The sequence below is a fragment of the Narcine bancroftii genome, chromosome 2, assembly GCF_036971445.1.
Source record: "Narcine bancroftii isolate sNarBan1 chromosome 2, sNarBan1.hap1, whole genome shotgun sequence".
Classification (NCBI taxonomy): domain Eukaryota; kingdom Metazoa; phylum Chordata; class Chondrichthyes; order Torpediniformes; family Narcinidae; genus Narcine; species Narcine bancroftii.
The window spans coordinates 347954755-347975611 of NC_091470.1; the positions used below are offsets into that span (position 1 = coordinate 347954755).

Consider the following 20857-nt stretch of genomic DNA (forward strand, 5'->3'; position numbering starts at 1 on the left):
TGTGCTGTAAGTGGTTATATGGTTATATATGGTTAATAAGCTGACCCCAGCTACCAACCAAAGTTGAAATTAGTATTCAAAGCAGACTTGAAATCGAGCAATGGCCTCCGGAGATTCAACCAAACATATCCATTTACTGCATCCCTGCACTTTGATCATTCCAATGGTGAGAGTAAGCCATAAATGGACTCCAAGTCTTATAAAAAGTGATCTTAATCTTCTTGACATTGTGACTGTTTTTTTTCCCCAAACATGATATTTTCCATCTTAGTAATATTCCTCTTCAAGCTAATAATGTAGAAAATGCTAAGACCTAACTATTTATAAACATTAAATTTTTCATTTACATCTCTGGAGAAGCCAAACATTGCAATCAACGGACATGGTTCTAAATCAATCTCAAAGATGGCCAAAAAGGTTCTGAAAATATGTACAATATTCTTGAAATTGGGACAAATAAAAATGCATCAAAGAGGCTTCAAAACTTTTAAATTTGTCATGCATTGAGTTGATAGCTTGGTAAATATGAACAAGCTTAACTTTAGAAAAGTGTACTCGAGACTTGATTTCTGTATCACATCTGATTCAAGAAATACAGCGGAAAAAAAATTGACAATTTTGAGAAAAAGCAATTTAACTTTTATTTTTACATGTTACATCATCGCAAGTGTGTAAAACTTAAATTATTCTAATGAACAGATGTAGTTAGTGTAGCATTTTACGCATATTTTTTTCTGAAGTTGCGTGGCTGTTTGGAAATTCAGCCCATAATATTGGAGATTAAACTTTGCCACATGCTTTTGATGAGTTTTACCTGCACCATGAGAAAGCAAAGATAAAGGGATAGAAGTTCTGCCTGGATGGGTGCTTTATCTACCACATTTTGCTTGTTATTCAGTTTTCCGGTCTGCTGCAACAACAAAAAATCAGGCAGAATATAAATCAAACTGTTGATTCACCTTTTTCTTATTTTATCTATTGCCCAAGATGAATATCTACTTCAATGGCTTTGGAATGATATTCAGTAAAGATTATGATGGATGAGGTCAAATAAATTTTATATAGGTGTTCGTAAATATGAAATTCTAAAGCTAATATCTTTTCCATCCTGGATAACTCTCATCAACGCCCACTAAAAATGTTTAAATAAGATGTCCAAAATAGTGAAAGAATAGATTTGTTGAAAGATGTGCTGCAACTATAGGCAGTTGCTAAAATTATTGGACACATTTCTAATGATCTAATAGGTCAGGATATCTGGCCTCTATCTACATTTTTTTTCCATGTTCTTTTGGATATATTCCTTCTGAGTTTTATTTCATTAGCAATTCAAGAGCTCTACCTTCTGTACCTCCTTAATAATGCACCATGCCTGTGAACTAAAGTCTAATTGATTTGAAATGGACTGGCAGTCCATTTTTCTGCCTAAATCAAGATTCAAGCTGGGTATTTGTAGAGGTGGTCTGTGTTCCGACAAAAAAAAAATGCAATAAGATTTTCAGCATAAAATATTGCACTTTGATTTGATGATTTAATAAAACTTGAAACTAGTATAAATGAATAATTATATTACAAAAATGATACCAGTATATCAAATATATCATATTTTAGACAATGGTGGTTGCATGAAAACAATCTAAAATAAATTTGTTAAGCAGTTAAAGGAATTTCATTTATTGCAAACCATCAGAAAGAGCATAATTACATATACAAAGCCAGAAGGCACTGTGTCTGGGATTGAACATTATCAAGTAAATTTATTGATAATTGTGTGAATTACAGATATCATTCTCTTCTACGCAGCTGTAGGCTGCTATACTCTGCAGTCTTGGTTGATCTGTCTTCTTCACAAGAACTTATTTACATGGGCTTCAGTCGCTCTGTGCTAGTAAACTCATCATGAAAATGGAATTGACTACATATTTTCTCAAATATGAAAATGAACTCCTTCCCTTCCAGATGAGTGAATCAATCAATTTTAGTTTCATGCTCAATGAAATGATAGCATTTTCTGCAATGAAGCATTCTCTCAGTACTTACTATCATCTTGGATTTTTATGTTGATATCTCAGGTCTGAGTCACGGGCCCATTGCATTCTGTCTCAGAGGTGAGAACAACCTCAGTGGAGTCACAGTTGAAACAGAGCCGATGTGGAACATTGTGGATCTGTTGCAGTGACAAAGGGGTTAGAGTAGTGAAGAGTCGAGAGAACAGAAAATCACATGCAGCTGGCAGTCAAAACCATTGGGTGCTGTAAAGCCTAATTCAGGCATTATTGTGGCTACCTTTCCAGAAAGCCCATGCTGCAAATGAACTTGCTGTACTGACTCTGTGGAAAATGCTGGGCAATTTAGGTAGCACAAGACTTCAGGCTTCCAAACAAAAGAATACTTCCTTTGTTTTTATTCTCCTTTATTGACTTAAAAATGGTGTTCATTCTTGTGCTCAGAAGCAATGGCAGAATGGAGGTTTAAGTTTAGAATTGCAGTCTTCTGGTTTATCTTTTAAGGTAGTGGGCATCCATTTTCAATGTTTTTAAATTTTAAATTTAGACATACAGGACCATTTCTACGCACAACTCCGTGCCACCCAATTAACCTGCAACCCTGGTACATTTTGAATTGTGGGATGAAACCGGAGCCCCCGGGGAAAGCCCATGCATACATGAGGAGAATGAACAAACTCCTCACAGAGAGTGCAGGATTCGAATCCTGCTCCTGATCGCTGGCTCTGTAAAGGTGTTGCACTACCCTCGACGCCAACCGTGCCGCCCCTCACCAACCAGGCCTGCTCTTTTTTGTGACTCAGTTGCTGCTCCTCAAGACTTTCCATATCCAAAACCCTCTCTCAGGTGGTCAAGATCTGCTCAGACCAGTAGGAATTAAACAATTCAATTTGAATTTTGTGCCACCCTCATGGCTTGTGAAAATTCCAGATAATCATGACAAAATCCCACTCTGGTCTGCAATAAGTTTGCATGAAAATAATTGACTCAGAACTGAGCTGTGAGGGCAGATTGTTTCTGTGAATATTTTATTTTGTGAATTTTCAATCAACATGCAGTCAAAATGAAGAGGAATCTATAAGAAAAACATCAATATTAACAAGATAACACAACTATCGATCTGCATGTTGATATTAAAGAAAGTGAGAAAAAAGAACGTGATTGAATTATTATAAAGAAAAATACAAATTCAAAGTCCAATTTGTGCCAAAGGGAGAAAATATAATAGAGAGAAAGAAGAACAAAATAAGGGGAACCATCCCGACCCCCACCCAAGAAATAAGAAAAAGTAATAAAATAGAAAGAATAAGAAAAATAAAAGATTGGCTTCACCTAGGAAAAACCCATCAAGGCACAAATAACCTGACTTATTCAGGGTCTTCGGTGCTGTGAGCATGGGGAGGGGGATGGGAAAAATCGTTAAAGCTTTACTACGACGTACCTTAGGCATGAATTCTACATTCTTAAAAATACATCATACCCGTTTCTGAAGTTAGAGATGATCTTCTCCAGCGGAACACATTTATGCATTTCTAGCTTCCAGCGGGCTAAAACTAGTTGGGAATCAGATTTCCAAGCAATGGCTATGCATTTCCTGGCCACTGCTACAGTGAGTTTAATGAATTTTAATTGATATTTCAACTGCCTCATTTTAGGTCTTGTGTCATCTAATTTCCCCAATAAAATTAATTGAGGTGTGTGAGTGCCAATGTCATTACATTTTCATTCATATATTCTAAGTGCATTTTATTAGGGTGACTAATGCTAATCAGCAGATCAATGGGGTAGTTAGTAGATTAGGCAAGCTAACTAGTACACAGAGTAAACAGTTGATGTCACTGATCCCATTGCAACACACATTTGATACCTCCCCCTGCCAATTTGGGATGAGACAAATCACAAAGTATCGATGAAGCACGAGGTAGCTGCGATTTAACCATAATCATCACTAAATCCCCATAAAAAGGATACTAAATATCTTGTCAGTTTGTTGAAAGTTCAGATTGCTGTGGAAAACTATTGTACTAGCTCTACGTAAAGAAGTAACTCGCCTCAGTGAAGGTTTGTCTGGGCCTGAGTGCTTTAACATTTCCCGAGCTGTGAAACAGAACTTTACCCACAAATTCTCATCGTCTTTCAGGTCTGGTTCAGGTTTCATCTGAAATAGAGAGGGACACAGGACAGAAACAGACCTTCAGTCCATCATGTCCATACAGAACATCATACCCATCCGTACTAATCCCATATATCAGTACCAATCCATAGCCTTCTATGCCTAGACTATTCAAGGGGAATTGAATTTATTAGGAAGAAAGCAGCAAAAAGTGCCTTTGTGGAGTCTTGCCAACACAGTGGGCTTCTCAGTCGAACAATTTTTGATTGATTGCCCTCATGTGAACTGCAGATGAAAGCTTGTCATTCTTGCCAAACTATTCCTTGAAAACCTTAATGATCAATCCTGGGCACGAGGCAGGTTCAACCCTTCAAACTCTATCTGCCAGTTCCCTCACTGGACCAATGGATTGTTGCTGAGGGCAAAACTTACCCCAGTACACGTGGTTCCCAACACCGATCCAGGCCCTCAAAGGAAATGGACTTGCCAAAAGATGGAATAATCAAGCAGACTATTGACATGGCAAAACAATGGAACATTGCTAGGATTTAATTATTGATATAAAACTACAGAGCACATAGAGACAATTGTCTGGTTTAGGCTGATTGCTACATCCATCTCACTCTTGCATTCGTCCGTTCATCCTGTACCAAGAGCAAGAGGCAGCTTCAGGAGCCCACTTTCACCATGGGATAGGAAGAAAGCGATGTCCTTGAAATACAAGATATCACTTCAGGCTCTTCAGGACGGTTTTCAAGATCAGCATCAACAATAGCTTCCTCAAAAGACAGAAGTAGGAACGTTCACTCATGATTACAATGTACAAATTCATTTGGAACTGCATAGTAATATGGTTTTTTTCCAGACCCAGACAACATTTATTCTTGAATTCATAAGTGGCACTTAAAATTTGTGTTGCAGCATTATCCACAATAACAGGAATTCTAACCGCCTCCTCTTAATATTCATCAACTTCACCAACAAACATTCCTGTGTGTCACTACAAGCAAACAGAAGGTTAAATAAAGTACATGTATGCATGAACACAAATTCTGACATTCCATTGTCCTTCCTTTATGGACTCAGTTGTACAGTATGGCATGCAGTCTTTGGTGCCACCTATCCATGCTGACCAAGGTGCCCACGTGAATTGGTCCCATATCCCTACAAACATTTCCTCTCCATGTACCTGCCTAAATATCTTTTAAACATTCTAATTGTTCCTTCTGCTTCCACTATCTTCCACTCTCGTAGCACATGCCTTGTAAACACCACCCTCTGTGCAGTAAAACTTGCCCCTCAGATCTACTTTAAATCTTTCTCATCTTAAACTTACACAAGTTTAAGATTTTCCTTCCCTGGCAAGGCTATGACCATCCCCCTTATGTATCCTCCTCATCGTTTTATAAGGCTCAATATGGTAATCTTTAACCTCCTTCATCCCAAGAATAGTCCCAGTACAGCTAGCCTCTTCTTTAGAATTCAAGCACTGCAGTCCAATTAAAGTTCTTGTGAATCTTTTTGCTCCCTCCCTAACTGAATCACATCCTTCAGTAATGGCAACCAGACCTACACATAACACTCCAAGTGCAGTCTCTCCATCCTGTACAGCTGCAACATAATGCCCCAAAAATTGTATTCAGTTCCCTAACAATTAATGCAAAGCATGCCATACACACCTTTCACCATGTCTACGTGTAATGCTTATTTCAGAGATCTAAAGACTTGTAACCCTAAGTCTCTCTGTTGTACAATATTCCCTAGGCCTTGACATTCACTGCATGTTCTTCTCCACTTTATTTGCCATATTTGTCCAGATGAGTGCAACTTTAACAGCACTCAAGGAACTCTCCGCCAGTGAAAGCAAAGCAACGTATTTTATTGACATTTCATCCATCATCCTGTTCATTCATACAATCTACAAATGCACTGCAATGATTTACTCAGGTTTTGACTGCAATACTCCAAGTCTCCTACATTGACACCTTTATCGGCCTTTATTTGGAAGAAAAAAATTCCAGACCCTCTCAATTCCTTCCCATCAAAACTCTGAGAACCTTCACCAAAAGTTCTGAGATGTTTCAAAGTGGCTTTATCCTCAAGGACAAAAAAGGCTCAATAATAAGTGCTGAGTTTGCAAGCACAACACACATTCCATGAATTTTTTTAAAATATAAAACCATGAAGGTTTGTTTTATCCAGCTGGAAATCCTTTCTTCTTCATTACTTTAACAATTAACCATTTGGAAATTGGTTTCCTTCTTATTAAATAAGATACATAGGTGTGAAATTTCTGCTCATCACCTCCCCATCTTGCAATGTTGGAGACCTTCATGTGATTGGAATTGCATGTTTTTTTTTGCATCAGTGAAACTGAGATACCGCACCTTAAATTTACTCACTCGTAGTCTTCAAAGAATCTACAGTTGGAAATTACCTAGTTCGGTGGCAGAATTACATTGTCACATGGATTAATTACATCATCTCACAAAACAAGTAAACATTGCAGAGAAGAATTGCTCTATCAAATGTCTGACATAATTAGTCAGCATTATTTTATTCTTCACAAAGTCATTAGTTACTGTCAGAATACCGCCAGAATTATTATTTTCTCAAGGTGTAGGGGCTGTGCAGGATGAGCTAGCATCTAATTGCCCATTCCTAATTGCCCTTAAACTGGTGAGTTGCCTTTTTGAACCATTGAAATCCTTGAGGTGCATGTGTACCCGCAGTACTGATCGTGAAGGAGTACCAGAATTTGAAATATTTAAATATTCTTCATTGCCCAGACAAGAGAAAACTAACAAAATTCAAGGATATCATTACCAACAAGAATAAAGTGACCTACTTTATTGACATTTATATTCGAGCATTCTAATATAATTAGCCACATTTTTTCATTAAATCTTAACATTTCACACAGTTTTCATCTTCATCAACATATCTGCCTTCAAGTTAAGCATTACCATCTGTGGTCTGAGTCCTATGTTTTAAAGGCAATTGTTATGGCGTATATTATATATAAATATATTTTTAAATTAGATAGATTGTGGGTGTTTAATATAGGTTACTTCACAAACCAACACTTCACAAAAGAAATCCCCTTTAAAATGCAAGAGCTTCGCTGAATGTGAGACATTGAGGCACCGAGTGCCCTTGCAAAGACCATTAAACTACTTTGGAAGGAATTTTAAAAAGCAGCTGCAAATAAACAATCCATAAGATCTTTCAAGAACAGGGTTAGCCCTGCAAGAAGTTCTAGTTTATTTTACAAATAGAGACAGAGAAAAAAACAAATTGTATTTCCCTTTGACAGAAAAAAGGGAGAGAATTCAGTTTGACAGTTCTGCAGGGACTTTTGGGAGGCTGCAACATAGCAAGCTGGCAGGCTTGTTGAACCCCCATTCTGAAGATGGGTTACGAGTTCTGAGGTCAGCCTGTTGAAAACCCTTGTGGTCCTTACAAGAGGAAATGGCTGGCTAGAATGTTAATCCTGAAATAAGGGAAACAAGAGGAACTCTGTGGTGACCTGGAAGAAGAGGTTAACATTTGGAAAACCCATGATTGTGCAAGTCTCGTCGGCAAGATGCTGAAGTGGCCGATTGGAGGGAATCAGTTTGTGTGTGTCCATCAAGCAACAAATCTCTCTCTGAAACCAACAAGAACTTTCCTGAGCGGTAACCAATTACCTTTAAGCATTAGAGCCTGGTGAAAATTCATAAATGTTAAATTCTGTGCAGAATATAAGAATTGTCTGATACCGGTGAACTTGGAGGAGAGAGAAGAGAGATTGGACATTGAATCAAAGAACTTTTCTGAACATATATACATAATATACATGTGCGCTTAGAACTAGAAGGGGGTTAAGTTAAGTTAATAGTAGTAAATTAAAGTTAGTAGGATATTAATGGACATCACAGTTAGTGTAACAATATTACTGTTACAACCAGGCCTTGAATACTGTGTCTGTCAGAAGTTTATACGTTCTCCCAATTTATGTGTGGGTTTACTTGGGGTGATTTGGTTTCCTTCCATCCTCCAAAAATGTGCTGAGTTTGTACGTTAATTATTGTATTTTGGTCGCACCGGCTCAAGTGCTGGAGGGGCCTGTCACCGTGCTGTATGTCTAAATTTAAAATACAAGGCAAGATCCCTAATGCTTGTCAAATGGATGCAAACATCACTTGAACCACAAGATTTCTGTGTCCACATGATATGGGCAATAGTCTCTTCAGAATTAATTGTAGCCAAAACTTAGAAATATAACTGAAAACCCAGAAAACAAAAAAGCTATTATCTTAGAGAGGAATAGAGCCTTGATTCAACACCATCAGGACAAGATCACTGGCCTGAAACATTCAATATCTTCATTGTGCTGACTGACCAGCTGATTATTTTGTGCTCTTTCTTTTGGGTTTGGAGCATCTGCAGTATTATGCTTACAGAGAAACAGTGACTTGTTATTAATTATTTGCTGAGTCTTACTAGACACACACAAGAAGAAATACAAGAGAACCTTTATTAATACTTCCTTAAATAAATCAAATAAGCGACTTCTCCAATTGACTTGTCAAACATATTTGCATACAAACTAAAATGAGGCTGGCAATAAGAAATTATTTTCAATTCATCCTTTTCTGAAGGCATTGGAAATCAAATTTTCCTTGAGTGCAAAAGAATCACTATGTATTCATTAGATCTTTCCAGCAATGCCCTGAACAATTCAAGTGGTCATGACAGTCAAGAAAACACACCAAATCCTCTCTTTATTATCAAAATCATTACGTCCCAATGTCTCTTTCCATTTCTTATAGCTGTACCTGCCCTGCTGCATCACAGTTTAGTATGGGAACTATTTGTGGGAGCACAAGTTGTGAACACCATTCAGGCCATCACACAGACCAAGCTCCCTTCCACAGAATCCGCCTGCACTTCCTATTGCCTTGGGAAACTCAACACATTAAAGGCCTCCACTACCTCCATCGTACTTCCTTCTCCCATCAGGCAGAAGATGCAAAAGTTTAATAACATGCACCATCAGAATCAGGGACAAATTCTTTCCCACTGCTTTCAGACTCTTGAACTGACCTCTCAATTGTAAAGATGACCTCTTAATCTTACAAACCTTGCCTCTTCATGGCCTTTGTGATGTATCATGTATGATACACTGAAATTTTTGCACCATTTAAATATGGGTTGAAATGCCTGGAGAATGCATAAATTCCACTGTATCTCAAGACACATGACAATAAACAGCTTAGTTCAATTTACTGATTTGTTACACCTACTTTAGATTCAATTAACAGGCATTTTTCTCAGATTTTTAAAGTGGCAAGGAACACTAAGGTGAGTAAATGAGATTCATGTAGATAGGCATAAAAGGTTGGCATGGGCATGGTGGATGGAAGGACTTGTTTGCATGCCATACAACTCCACAACCACAAGTTATTTTGCACACCAGCCCAAGATGACCAATACACAAAGATATTGCTGTAAGAATGCAGGTAATACTGAGCACCATGGCAAACAAAATATGGATTTGTATGTGCGTAGGGCATAGTTACCTGAAAAATAAATTTACAAATTATGTTACAAATCGTACCGTTTCACTCTCATTAAGCCATTAAACAAATGAAACAATGGAAGAACATCCAAGTGATCCAGTCACAATTTTCACAGGTGTGGCATACGAAGAAGAGCTTTATCTAGAAGAGCAATAGCTTGTTCAATTGCCAAGACATTTGATCAACTATTGGCCACAAGAAACTATGAGAAGGTCAGAAGACAAGCCTTCAGCATCTTTTTCCAGTAAGAAGGGTAAAGAAACATGTCCTGAAACAGACTGAAAAATGTAGAAAGGGTGAGGGGGGAGGCGGGGTAGATTTTTAACTTCAGAGTTCACCAGACTCAAGGAGTTTTCTGTGGAAGAACCGAATTTGTTAATTAATATGGGTAGGTGGTGCAATTCATCACCAAGTTACAAAGATCATTTAATGGCATTCTACCTTTCCTTATTGTGCTTGTGTGTAATATAAAGCTCTTTTTTCCACTGGCATCCCAGTTAATTGGCTATGCAGTCAGTGTCCCAGGATAGGAAGCTGTTTATACCACTTCCATTAGGCCACCTTAAACTGGGAGACTGACTGCTTTTCCACTGATCACAACTTGTCCCGGAGGATCGGAGAGTCTACCTTCGAATGGAATGGATGGAAGTTGTCCTTTATCCACTGGTTTAATCAGCATACCGGCATCAGCTGACGCTGGGGATATGAGTTGAGGTAGAGGCTGTCAATCCTCGGCATGATGTGATGTCATTTGACACTAGTATGTTGATTGTTTTCCTTTTCCACTGGACCCTAAACTGATTAATTCCTGTTAATTCCTGGAACAAAGTCCAATGGTAAAAGGGCTTAAGACACTGTGGCAATATCCTGGCCTTGTCTTTTTAATATATTTATCCATTTATCATATAAAATTTGAAAACACATTACATTGAGATATATCTCATATATACAACAAGGGATTTGATTTTTACTCTAGGTTGGATGTATAGAATAATACCAGAAATTGAATTAGTTGAACAGGTGGAATAGAATTCTTTGGAAGGGAATTTAGGTAAATAAAGCTATTTTTTTTTAATGAATAAATGGAGAGGATGATTCCAATTGCAGGCAAGACCAGTTGGCAAAGAAGTATCGCATAATCACCAGCAAATTCACAGAATACAGAAAAACCTTTATTGAAATTAGTGGTTAGAATGTAGAACTCAGCTCCAGAAGAGTTAGTTGAGCAAAATGCTGGAGAAACACAGCTGGTCAAACAACATCTTTTAAGTCTTTCTTTGGCTTGGCTTCGCGGACGAAGATTTATGGAGGGGGTAAATGTCCACGTCAGCTGCAGACTCGTTTGTGGCTGACAAGTCCGATGCGGGACAGGCAGACACGGTTGAAGCGGCTGCAGGGGAAAATTGGTTGGTTGGGGTTGGGTGTTGGGTTTTTTCCTCCTTTGCCTTTTGTCAGTGAGGTGGGCTCTGCGGTCTTCTTCAAAGGAGGTTGCTGCCCGCCAAACTGTGAGGCGCCAAGATGCACGGTTTGAGGCGATATCAGCCCACTGGCGGTGGTCAATGTGGCAGGCACCAAGAGATTTCTTTAGGCAGTCCTTGTACCTTTTAATTGGTGCACCTCTGTCACAGTAGCCAGTGGATAGCTCGCCATATAACACGATCTTGGGAAGGCGATGGTCCTCCATTCTGGAGACGTGACCCACCCAGCGCAGCTGGATCTTCAGCAGCATGGACTCGATGCTGTCGACCTCTGCCATCTCGAGTACTTCGACATTAGGGATGAAAGCGCTCCAATGGATGTTGAGGATGGAGCGGAGACAACGCTGGTGGAAGCGTTCTAGGAGCCGTAGGTGATGCTGGTAGAGGACCCATGATTCGGAGCTAAACAGGAGTGTGGGTATGACAACGGCTCTGTATACGCTAATCTTTGTGAGGTTTTTCAGTTGGTTGTTTTTCCAGACTCTTTTGTGTAGTCTTCCAAAGGCGCTATTTGCCTTGGCGAGTCTGTTGTCTATCTCATTGTCGATCCTTGCATCTGATGAAATGGTGCAGCTGAGATAGGTAAACTGGTTGACCGTTTTGAGTTTTGTGTGCCCGATGGAGATGTGGGGGGGCTGGTAGTCATGGTGGGGAGCTGGCTGATGGAGGACCTCAGTTTTCTTCAGGCTGACTTCCAGGACAAACATTTTGGCAGTTTCCGTAAAACAGGACGTCATGCGCTGGAGAGCTGGCTCTGAATGGGCAACTAAAGCGGCATCGTCTGCAAAGAGTAGTTCACGGACAAGTTTCTCTTGTGTCTTTGTGTGAGCTTGCAGGCACCTCAGATTGAAGAGACTGCCATCCGTGCGGTACCGGATGTAAACAGCGTCTTCATTGTTGGGGTCTTTCATGGCTTGGTTCAGCATCATGCTGAAGAAGCAGGAAAGGGCTTTGGCAAATACTAGAGCGCATCGGATGTCCCCCAAAGTTCCTCAACATGGTTATCCAACTGCACGAAAACCAACAAGGTCGTGTCAGATACAGCAATGAGCTCTCTGAACCCTTCTCCATTAACAATGGCGTGAAGCAAGGCTGTGTTCTCGCACCAACCCTCTTCACATCTTTTAAGTAGCAAAGGTAAAAATACATAACTGACATTTTGGGCTTGAGCCCTTCATCAAGGAGTGGAAGAATATCAGCAGGTGTCCGAACAAAAGACTAGGTGGGACAAAGGCAGTAGATGAGGGGTGGAGAAGGGAGGGAGGGGACAACACTGAGCAGGGGGAAAAGGGATGGCTGACCTCCCAGTAGCCAACCATTTCAATTCTGAGTCACACTCCCACACTCACATGTCTGCCACGGCCTTGTGCACTAGCCCGCAGATTGGAGAAACAACACTTTGTTTTCCATCTGGGCAGTCTCCAGCCCGATGGCATTAACATCAACTTCTCTGCTTTCTACTATCCTGCTTGCCTTTTTCTCCCCCCCACCCCTTTCCAGTTTTTCCAGTTCTCCCACTCCCCTCCCCCTCCACCCACCCAGCCATCCATCCTCCTCCAGATTGCTGCTGACCTTTCCTCCCTTCTCCACCTATCATCTCTTACCTTTCCCTCCCTTTCCCTTCCGCCCCCCACCTTTTCGTTTGGACACCTGCCGACATTCAACCATACTTTGATGGAGGGCTCAAACCCGAGACATCTGTTATGTATTTTCACCTTTGCGACATAAAGGACACTGTTTGACTTATTGAGTTTCGCCAGCTTTTTGTGTTTTTACTTCATCCACAATGTCTACAGATTTTTGTGATTAACTTCTTTCCATAAGGGGAGGTAAGACAAACACGAGGGATTACTTTGCTGTTAGATGGTGATTAATAGAAGGCAACTTTTTCAGATTGCAAACACTGGTGGAAGTGTAATTAAGTCGCACAATTGGATTGTTTTGGTTGTTAAGATAAATCTTTGGAAAAAGCAAATAAAAACAGGTATTTCTTGGAGATTCTGAAAAAGTTACAGAAATGATAGCTAATGAACTGACCAAACCAAACAGAGATGTGTGATGTGTGGAGTTGTGGACATCTGCAACGATTCACAACTGTGGAGAAGCTCAGTGGCAGCATCTAAGACAGACTGTATCCAAAGCTGATGCTCTAGAATCTAGATGAAGAGAAAGTAACATTTGTTGCTTTATCCAGGAGTACAAGTGGTGAGAGAGACATGTGAGCGGAACACTGAAGGAAACAACTTTCATTCTTGATCGGCAGCCATGAAGCATCATGGAAGTCACTTATTTCGTCTCCCCTATGCAAGGAAAAGGGGAGTTGTGACTGCTGTTCTTTTCAGGACCTTTTCTCTGGAAGCAACTTGACAAGGATTCATGAGTTTTCAGCAGTCTTTCCTCCCTCCTTTGTGATTACTTCTGTGCATCAGTTTAAAATTCTGTGTTTCAACATGGTTTTTCTAAGACTTTCCAGAATTGTGCTGAAACTCTAATGCTTTGGGTAACATTAACACACATGCACACACGGTTAATTTCACTGATGTGTTATATTAATATACTGTTTTAAAAGGAAACATTGCCTTAGTTAATTTCTATTGCTGCTGGTCGGTGACTTCAGACTGTATGCACGTACTTACTCACACACACATATCTCTGAAGCAAAGTGCCAATTCTGGAGGAAGCTAGGGATATAGAAAAATAAACACCACCTATGTCAGGGAGTGCAGGCCATTACAGCCTACAAAGCAAGGGCAAACACCATAGATGATTTTGATGCTCATTATCCAAAGAGCTGAACCGCTACTATGCTTGCTTTGAGAAGAAGAACAAAGCAGTGCCAACTAAAATCTCTGAAAAGGCTGAGGACCCTGTGATATATGCCCTGAGGGCAACATCAGAGCATCATTCAAAAGGCTGAACTTTCGCAAGGTGTCAGGCCCTGAAGACATACCTAGCAGGGTACTCAAAATCTGCACTCACCAACTAGTGGAGTGTGTATGAAAATTTCCAAGCTCTCATTGCTGCAGTCAAAGGTTCCCACCTGCTTCAAAAGAACATCAATCAGCCCAGTACCCAAGAAGAGTAGAGTGAGCTGCCTCAACGACTACTGCCCAGTGGCAGTAACTTCAACTGCAATGAAATGCTTTGAGAGGCTGGTCATGGCCAGGATTAACACGCACCAAAGCAAAGATCTGGACCCACTGCTATTCAACTATCGTCACAATTGCTCCACAGCAGATGCAATATCGGTGGTTCTCCACTCAGCTCTGGATCACCTCGAAAAGAGCAATTCATACATACGGCTGCTCTTCATCGACTAGACCTCAGCCAATCCCATTATTCCCTCAGTTCTGGTCAAGAAGCTACAAAATCAAAGCCTCCGCATCTCCCTCTGCAACTGGATCCTTGACTTTCTCATTGGAAGACAACTCTCAGTATAAATTGGAAACAACATTTTCTCCTCATTGATTACCAACAGAAGCGTACCCCACGGATACGTGCTTTGCCCACTGCTCTACTCACTTTACACCGATGACTGTGTGGCAAGGCACAATTCCAGTGCTATTTACAAGTTTGTTGATGAAACCACAGTTGTCGGCAGAATCACAAATGGCAACAAAGAATCATACAGGAGGGAAATAGATCAGCTCATTGAATGTTGTAACAGCAACAATCTTGTGCTCAATGACAGCAAAATCAAGGAGATGCTTGTGGACCAGGAGGAATTTAGGGGAACATGACCCAATCCTCATCGAGGACTCAGTAGTGGAGAGTATCAAGAACTTCAAATTCCTGCGTGTTAACATCACCGAGGATCTGTCCTGGAACCTCCACGTTGATGAAATCATGAAGAAGACTCGCCAGCAGCTATACTTTGTGAGGTGCCTGAGGAGATTTGGTATGTCACTGAAAACTCATGAAAACTTATACAGGTGCACCATGAAGAGCATTCTGGCTGGTTGTATCACTGCCTGGTATGGAGGTGGCAACTCTCAGGACAAGAATAAACTCCAGAGGGTTGTTAACTCAGCCTGCGACATCACAGGCACCAAATTCCACCAAGTACATCTACATGAAGTGGTGTCATAAAAAAGCAGTCTGTATCGTCAAAGACCTCCATCACTCAGGTCATGCCCTCTTCACTCAGGGAAAAGGTACAGGAGCCTAAACACAAGCACTTAAGGCAGAAGGGCAGCTTCTTCCCCACTGCCATCAGATTCCTGAATTATTAATGAACCAAAGACACTGCTTTACTTTTCATGCAGTATTATTTTTTATTAATTTTTAATTTATGATAATGTCGTAAGATGGTTATAATATGAACGTTTCCATTCTGATGCTACCACAAAACATCAAACTTCATGACAATACAATGAGATCACACACTCTCTCACACACTCACTTACCCTCACTCTCACGCACTTACCCTCTCTCACTCACTTACCCTCTCTCACTCACTTACCCTCACTCTCACTCACTTACCCTCACTCTCACGCACTTACCCTCTCACGCACTTACCCTCTCTCACTCACTTACCCTCACTCTCACACACTTACCCTCACTCTCACGCACTTACCCTCTCTCACTCACTTACCCTCTCTCACTCACTTGCCCTCACTCTCACACACTTACCCTCTCTCACTCACTTACCCTCTCTCACTCACTTACCCTCTCTCACTCACTTACCCTCACTCTCACGCACTTACCCTCACTCTCACGCACTTACCCTCTCTCACTCACTTACCCTCTCTCACTCACTTACCCTCACTCTCACGCACTTACCCTCTCTCACTCACTTACCCTCTCTCACTTACACCCTCACTCTCACTCACTTACCCTCACTCTCACTCACTTACCCTCACTCTCACTCACTTACCCTCACTCTCACGCACTTACCCTCTCACGCACTTACCCTCTCTCACTCACTTACCCTCACTCTCACACACTTACCCTCACTCTCACGCACTTACCCTCTCTCACTCACTTACCCTCTCTCACTCACTTGCCCTCACTCTCACACACTTACCCTCTCTCACTCACTTAACCTCTCTCACTCACTTACCCTCTCTCACTCACTTACCCTCACTCTCACGCACTTACCCTCTCTCACTCACTTACCCTCTCTCACTCACTTACCCTCACTCTCACGCACTTACCCTCTCTCACTCACTTACCCTCTCTCACTCACACCCTCACTCTCACTCACTTACCCTCACTCTCACTCACACCCTCACTCTCACTCACTTACCCTCACTCTCACTCACTTACCCTCACTCTCACGCACTTATCCTCTCTCACTCACTTACCCTCACTCTCACGCACTTACCCTCACTCTCACGCACTTACCCTCACTCTCACGCACTTACCCTCTCTCACTCACTTACCCTCACTCTCACTCACTTACCCTCACTCTCACGCACATATAATGTGTGTGTGTGTGTGTGTGTGTGTGTGTGTGTGTGTAAATAAATAACAGAGATTATATACACACACACACAAACACACAAGAGTTTGATTCATTCATGTTGGGTTTAAATTATCTGCTTCATTTGTTTAGAGGAGATTGTCACAATACTCCTTCAGAGAAAGGCAAGATAATAACTTTTTAAAGGATATATTAATGACTCTCTATGTTGTTACTGTCAAAACAAAGGGTTTTCACCCTCCAACACAAATTTCTACAGGAATCAGACAAGAGTAACTTTTCTTGTTAACTCTACAGTGATATAATGCAACTATCTACACATTACATGACAAGGAAGTCATATGGGGCTTTGTCTTCTGTAATAGGTAACTGCATTCAACAATGTTGAACAGTTTCTGACTATAAAAGATGAAGTAAATAATTAAAAACATTATCCTAGCTGAAATTGTTTTAAAAACTTACCTTCTTCCTTTGCTTTCTAACCTTTGTGCTTGAAATCAGGTAGCAGAGTTTCCAATCCTTTGCAGTCAGTCAGCGCGGAAACAGTTCCACGCTGAGCACCAGCCCTCATTTGTATTAATTTGGTTTATTTATTTCTCTTGCTAGTTCCCAGCAACCACCTGCATAACAGGAGCAATTTACTGCAGTCAATTAACCTATCAATCAGCCGATCTCGAATATGTGGGAAGAAGTGCACTCAAAATCCCAATCAGGAATGCAGTTATTACTTCAGGAAGAAGTTGATGATTAGGGTGAAAAAATATGATTGGTCTACATGGGTCCATGAGGGTGAGAAGTACCTATTACCGAATATTTTGGCATATACGTCCACCAGTGTATAAGTTGACCCCATTTTTCAGCCTCATTTTAAGGGTTTTAAGGTATATCCAGCTTATAAGTCAACTCCAATTTTCAGGATTCCTGAGTTGTCCCGTTGATTGGCATATACTTGCCCCCCCCCCCCAAAGATCACATGGATTGACCTGCTGGGCATTAGCTGGGAGTGATTGGAGGGTCCGTAGACACAATGCAACTCACGATGTAAGTATGAAGTGAGTTTTAAATTGAAAATGATAGAAACAACTGTCCTGCTGCGAGAAAATTTGATGTTTATGAAAAGTTGGTTAGAGATTGGAGAAAGAAAGAAGAGACTTTAAGAAAAATACCAAAATGGCAATGGGTACATGAACAGATGCAAGGTTGTGGCATAGTCACCCAAAATAAAATAAGAACATTTGCACTGCAGTGGGCAAAATCACACCCAGACCTCTGTAAAGAGTTTGAATCTACAGTAGGCTGGTACAACCATTTCATGAACAGGAAATATCTGGTATTATGCCAAAAAAATCATTAAAAATTGCACAGAAACTACCAAATGATCTTGAATGTAAAGTTGTAAGTTTTCTTCACCAGTTCATGAAATGTAACTGGCAGAAACTCAAGATTGAATTGGCAAATATGGAATCATGCACAAAACCCTCATGAATTTCAACATGATCAGCAATAGAACAGTGGAATGGAAAGGTATTCATACTGTGCAAACCAAAAGTACAGGCCATGAATGGACCAGGTTTATTGTGGTGTTATTGTGCATGGCCGATGGAATGTAGTTAATACCTATGGTCATCTTCAAATGCAAAATTAAACCTGAAATACAATTCTCTGTGGGTATTTTTGTACATTTTCATGAAAATGGGTGGATGGATGAAAATGGTGTAAAACTATGGATACATAATATATGGAACAGGCAGCCAGGTGGTTTACGCAAAGAACGGAGTTTGCTGGACTGGGATATGTTTTGCAGCCACTTAAATGAGTGCACTAAAAGTAAATTAGCACTAATACTTACATGGCAGTTATCTTGGGTGGTTTGACGTCTATATTTCAACCTTTCAATGTCTGCTTGAACAAGCCATTCAAAGACCGTGTGCACGAGGAATGGAATAGATGTTTTCAAGTGCAGAAAAGTCATTTAGAAAAAATGGGGCAATGTGTTCTGCCTCACTTGATGTGCTGTGTAACTTCATGCTCAAGGCATAGGACAAAGTTAAAGTAGAGGCTGTGATAAACTCGTTCAGTGCAGTATCTCTTGTGCAATTGATGGCACGGAAGATGATTTCTTACACTAATGGCGAAGCTGAAACTATCTCATTAGTTACAGACTGGGACCCATATGATGACTGTTTAAACGGTGACAGAATGGATGTGTTGCCACCATCTTTGCCTCAGACGATAGCAAGAGTGATTTTGAAGGGTTCTAAATGTGTTGTTTTCAGACAATTGTTACAGGTCATATTATATATTATATTATATATAAAATGTTTGGCCTGGAAATCAGCCTGAAGAAAACTGAGGTCCTCCATCAGCCAGCTCCCCACCATGACTACCAGCCCCCCCACATCTCCATCGGGCACACAAAACTCAAAACGGTCAACCAGTTTACCTATCTCGGCTGCACCATTTCATCAGATGCACGGATCGACAATGAGATAGACAACAGACTCGCCAAGGCAAATAGCGCCTTTGGAAGACTACACAAAAGAGTCTGGAAAAACAACCAACTGAAAAACCTCACAAAGCGTATACAGAGCCGTTGTCATACCCACACTCCTGTTCGGCTCCGAATCATGGGTCCTCTACCGGCATCACCTACGGCTCCTAGGACGCTTCCACCAGCGTTGTCTCCGCTCCATCCTCAACATCCATTGGAGCGCTTTCATCCCTAACGTCGAAGTACTCGAGATGGCAGAGGTCGACAGCATCGAGTCCATGCTGCTGAAGATCCAGCTGCGCTGGATGGGTCACGTCTCCAGAATGGAGGACCATCGCCTTCCCAAGATCATGTTATATGGCGAGCTCTCCACTGGCCACCGTGACAGAGGTGCACCAAAGAAAAGGTACAAGGACTGCCTAAAGAAATCTCTTGGTGCCTGCCACATTGACCACCGTCAGTGGGCTGATATCGCCTCAAACCGTGCATCTTGGCGCCTCACAGTTTGGCGGGCAGCAACCTCCTTTGAAGAAGACCGCAGAGCCCACCTCACTGACAAAAGGCAAAGGAGGAAAAACCCAACACCCAACCCCAACCAACCAATTTTCCCCTGCAGCCGCTGCAACCGTGTCTGCCTGTCCCGCATCGGACTTGTCAGCCACAAACGAGCCTGCAGCTGACGTGGACTTTTACCCCCTCCATAAATCTTCATCCGCGAAGCCAAGCCAAAGATATATAAATGTTTTTAAAAGAGATAGATTATGGGGGATTTAGTGTAGGTGACTTCACAAACAGATACTTACACTTCACATCTCATTTAAAATGCAAGAGCTTTGCTGAAGCTGGACATTCAGGCACCGAGTGAGTTTGTAGAGACTATGAGACTGCTTCGGAAGGAACTTCAAAAGAAAATGCAAATGGATAATGTCCATGTTCGGAGGCTGATGAGATCTTTCAAGGATTAGATTTGGAGCCTTGGGAGGGGTTCTGACTTTTACAAGTCGAGAGAGAGGAAAGAAAACAGGATTCTTGTCTTAGAAAGAGAGGGAAATCAGTTCTGCAGTAGCTTTTTGAAGCTGCAAAATGGCAAGCTGGCAGCTTGTTGAAAACCTTATTTTGAAGAAGGTTTGAGTTCTGAGTTCAGCCCAATTAAAACATTTTTCGTCCTTACAAGAGGATGTGGCTGGCTAGATTGTTTCTCCTGGTGACCTGGAAGAAGAGGTTATCATTCAGAAAACTCATGATGAGGAAAATTTCTTTGGCAAGACACTGAAGTAGCTGATTGGAGGGAATTAGTTTGTGTGTGTCCAATGAGCAACAAATATCTCACTGAAACCAACAAGAACCTTCGTGAATGGGAACCATTTACCTTTAACCACTAGAGCTTGGTGAAATTTCATAAATGTTAAATTCTGTGCAGAGTATAAGATACCGGTGAACTTGGAGAAGTGAATGACTGGACTATTAAACCAAAGAACTTTCCTAATGACATACATGTGGGCTTAGAATTAGAAGAGGGTTAAGTTAAGTTAATAGTAATAAGATAAAAGTTTGATTCTGTTACTATGTTTAAAGAAAATTAAAGCAACTTTTGTTTAAGTAACCATTTGTCTTGGTGAATTTCTATTGCTGCTGGGTTTTGGGGTCCTCTGGGCTCGTAACACAATGATAGAGATTTTGAAGGGTTCTAATTGTGTTGTTGTTTTCAATAAAAATCTCAATGAAAATCTGTCGCAGTTGGGTTCAATTTTGGTTTTTCAAGGGTCAACTGATACACAAA

The 20857-nt window shown here is 40.9% G+C and overlaps 1 long non-coding RNA gene across 4 annotated transcripts in view; it reads right to left on the reverse strand.

Annotated features, from left to right (window-relative positions):
• Nucleotides 1-616: 616 nt before the first annotated feature.
• LOC138752816 (uncharacterized) overlaps nt 617-20857 on the reverse strand; it is a 32780-nt gene continuing 12539 nt past the window's right edge. For 3 of the 4 annotated variants that reach the window (XR_011350969.1, XR_011350968.1, XR_011350967.1), the window contains exons 3-6: nt 17049-17206; nt 4058-4164; nt 2041-2167; nt 617-910 (exon numbers count right to left, since the gene is read on the reverse strand). This is a non-coding gene — a long non-coding RNA (uncharacterized lncRNA). The remainder of the gene's footprint in view (nt 911-2040; nt 2168-4057; nt 4165-17048; nt 17207-20857) is intronic. The other variant, XR_011350970.1, reaches the window with a different exon arrangement.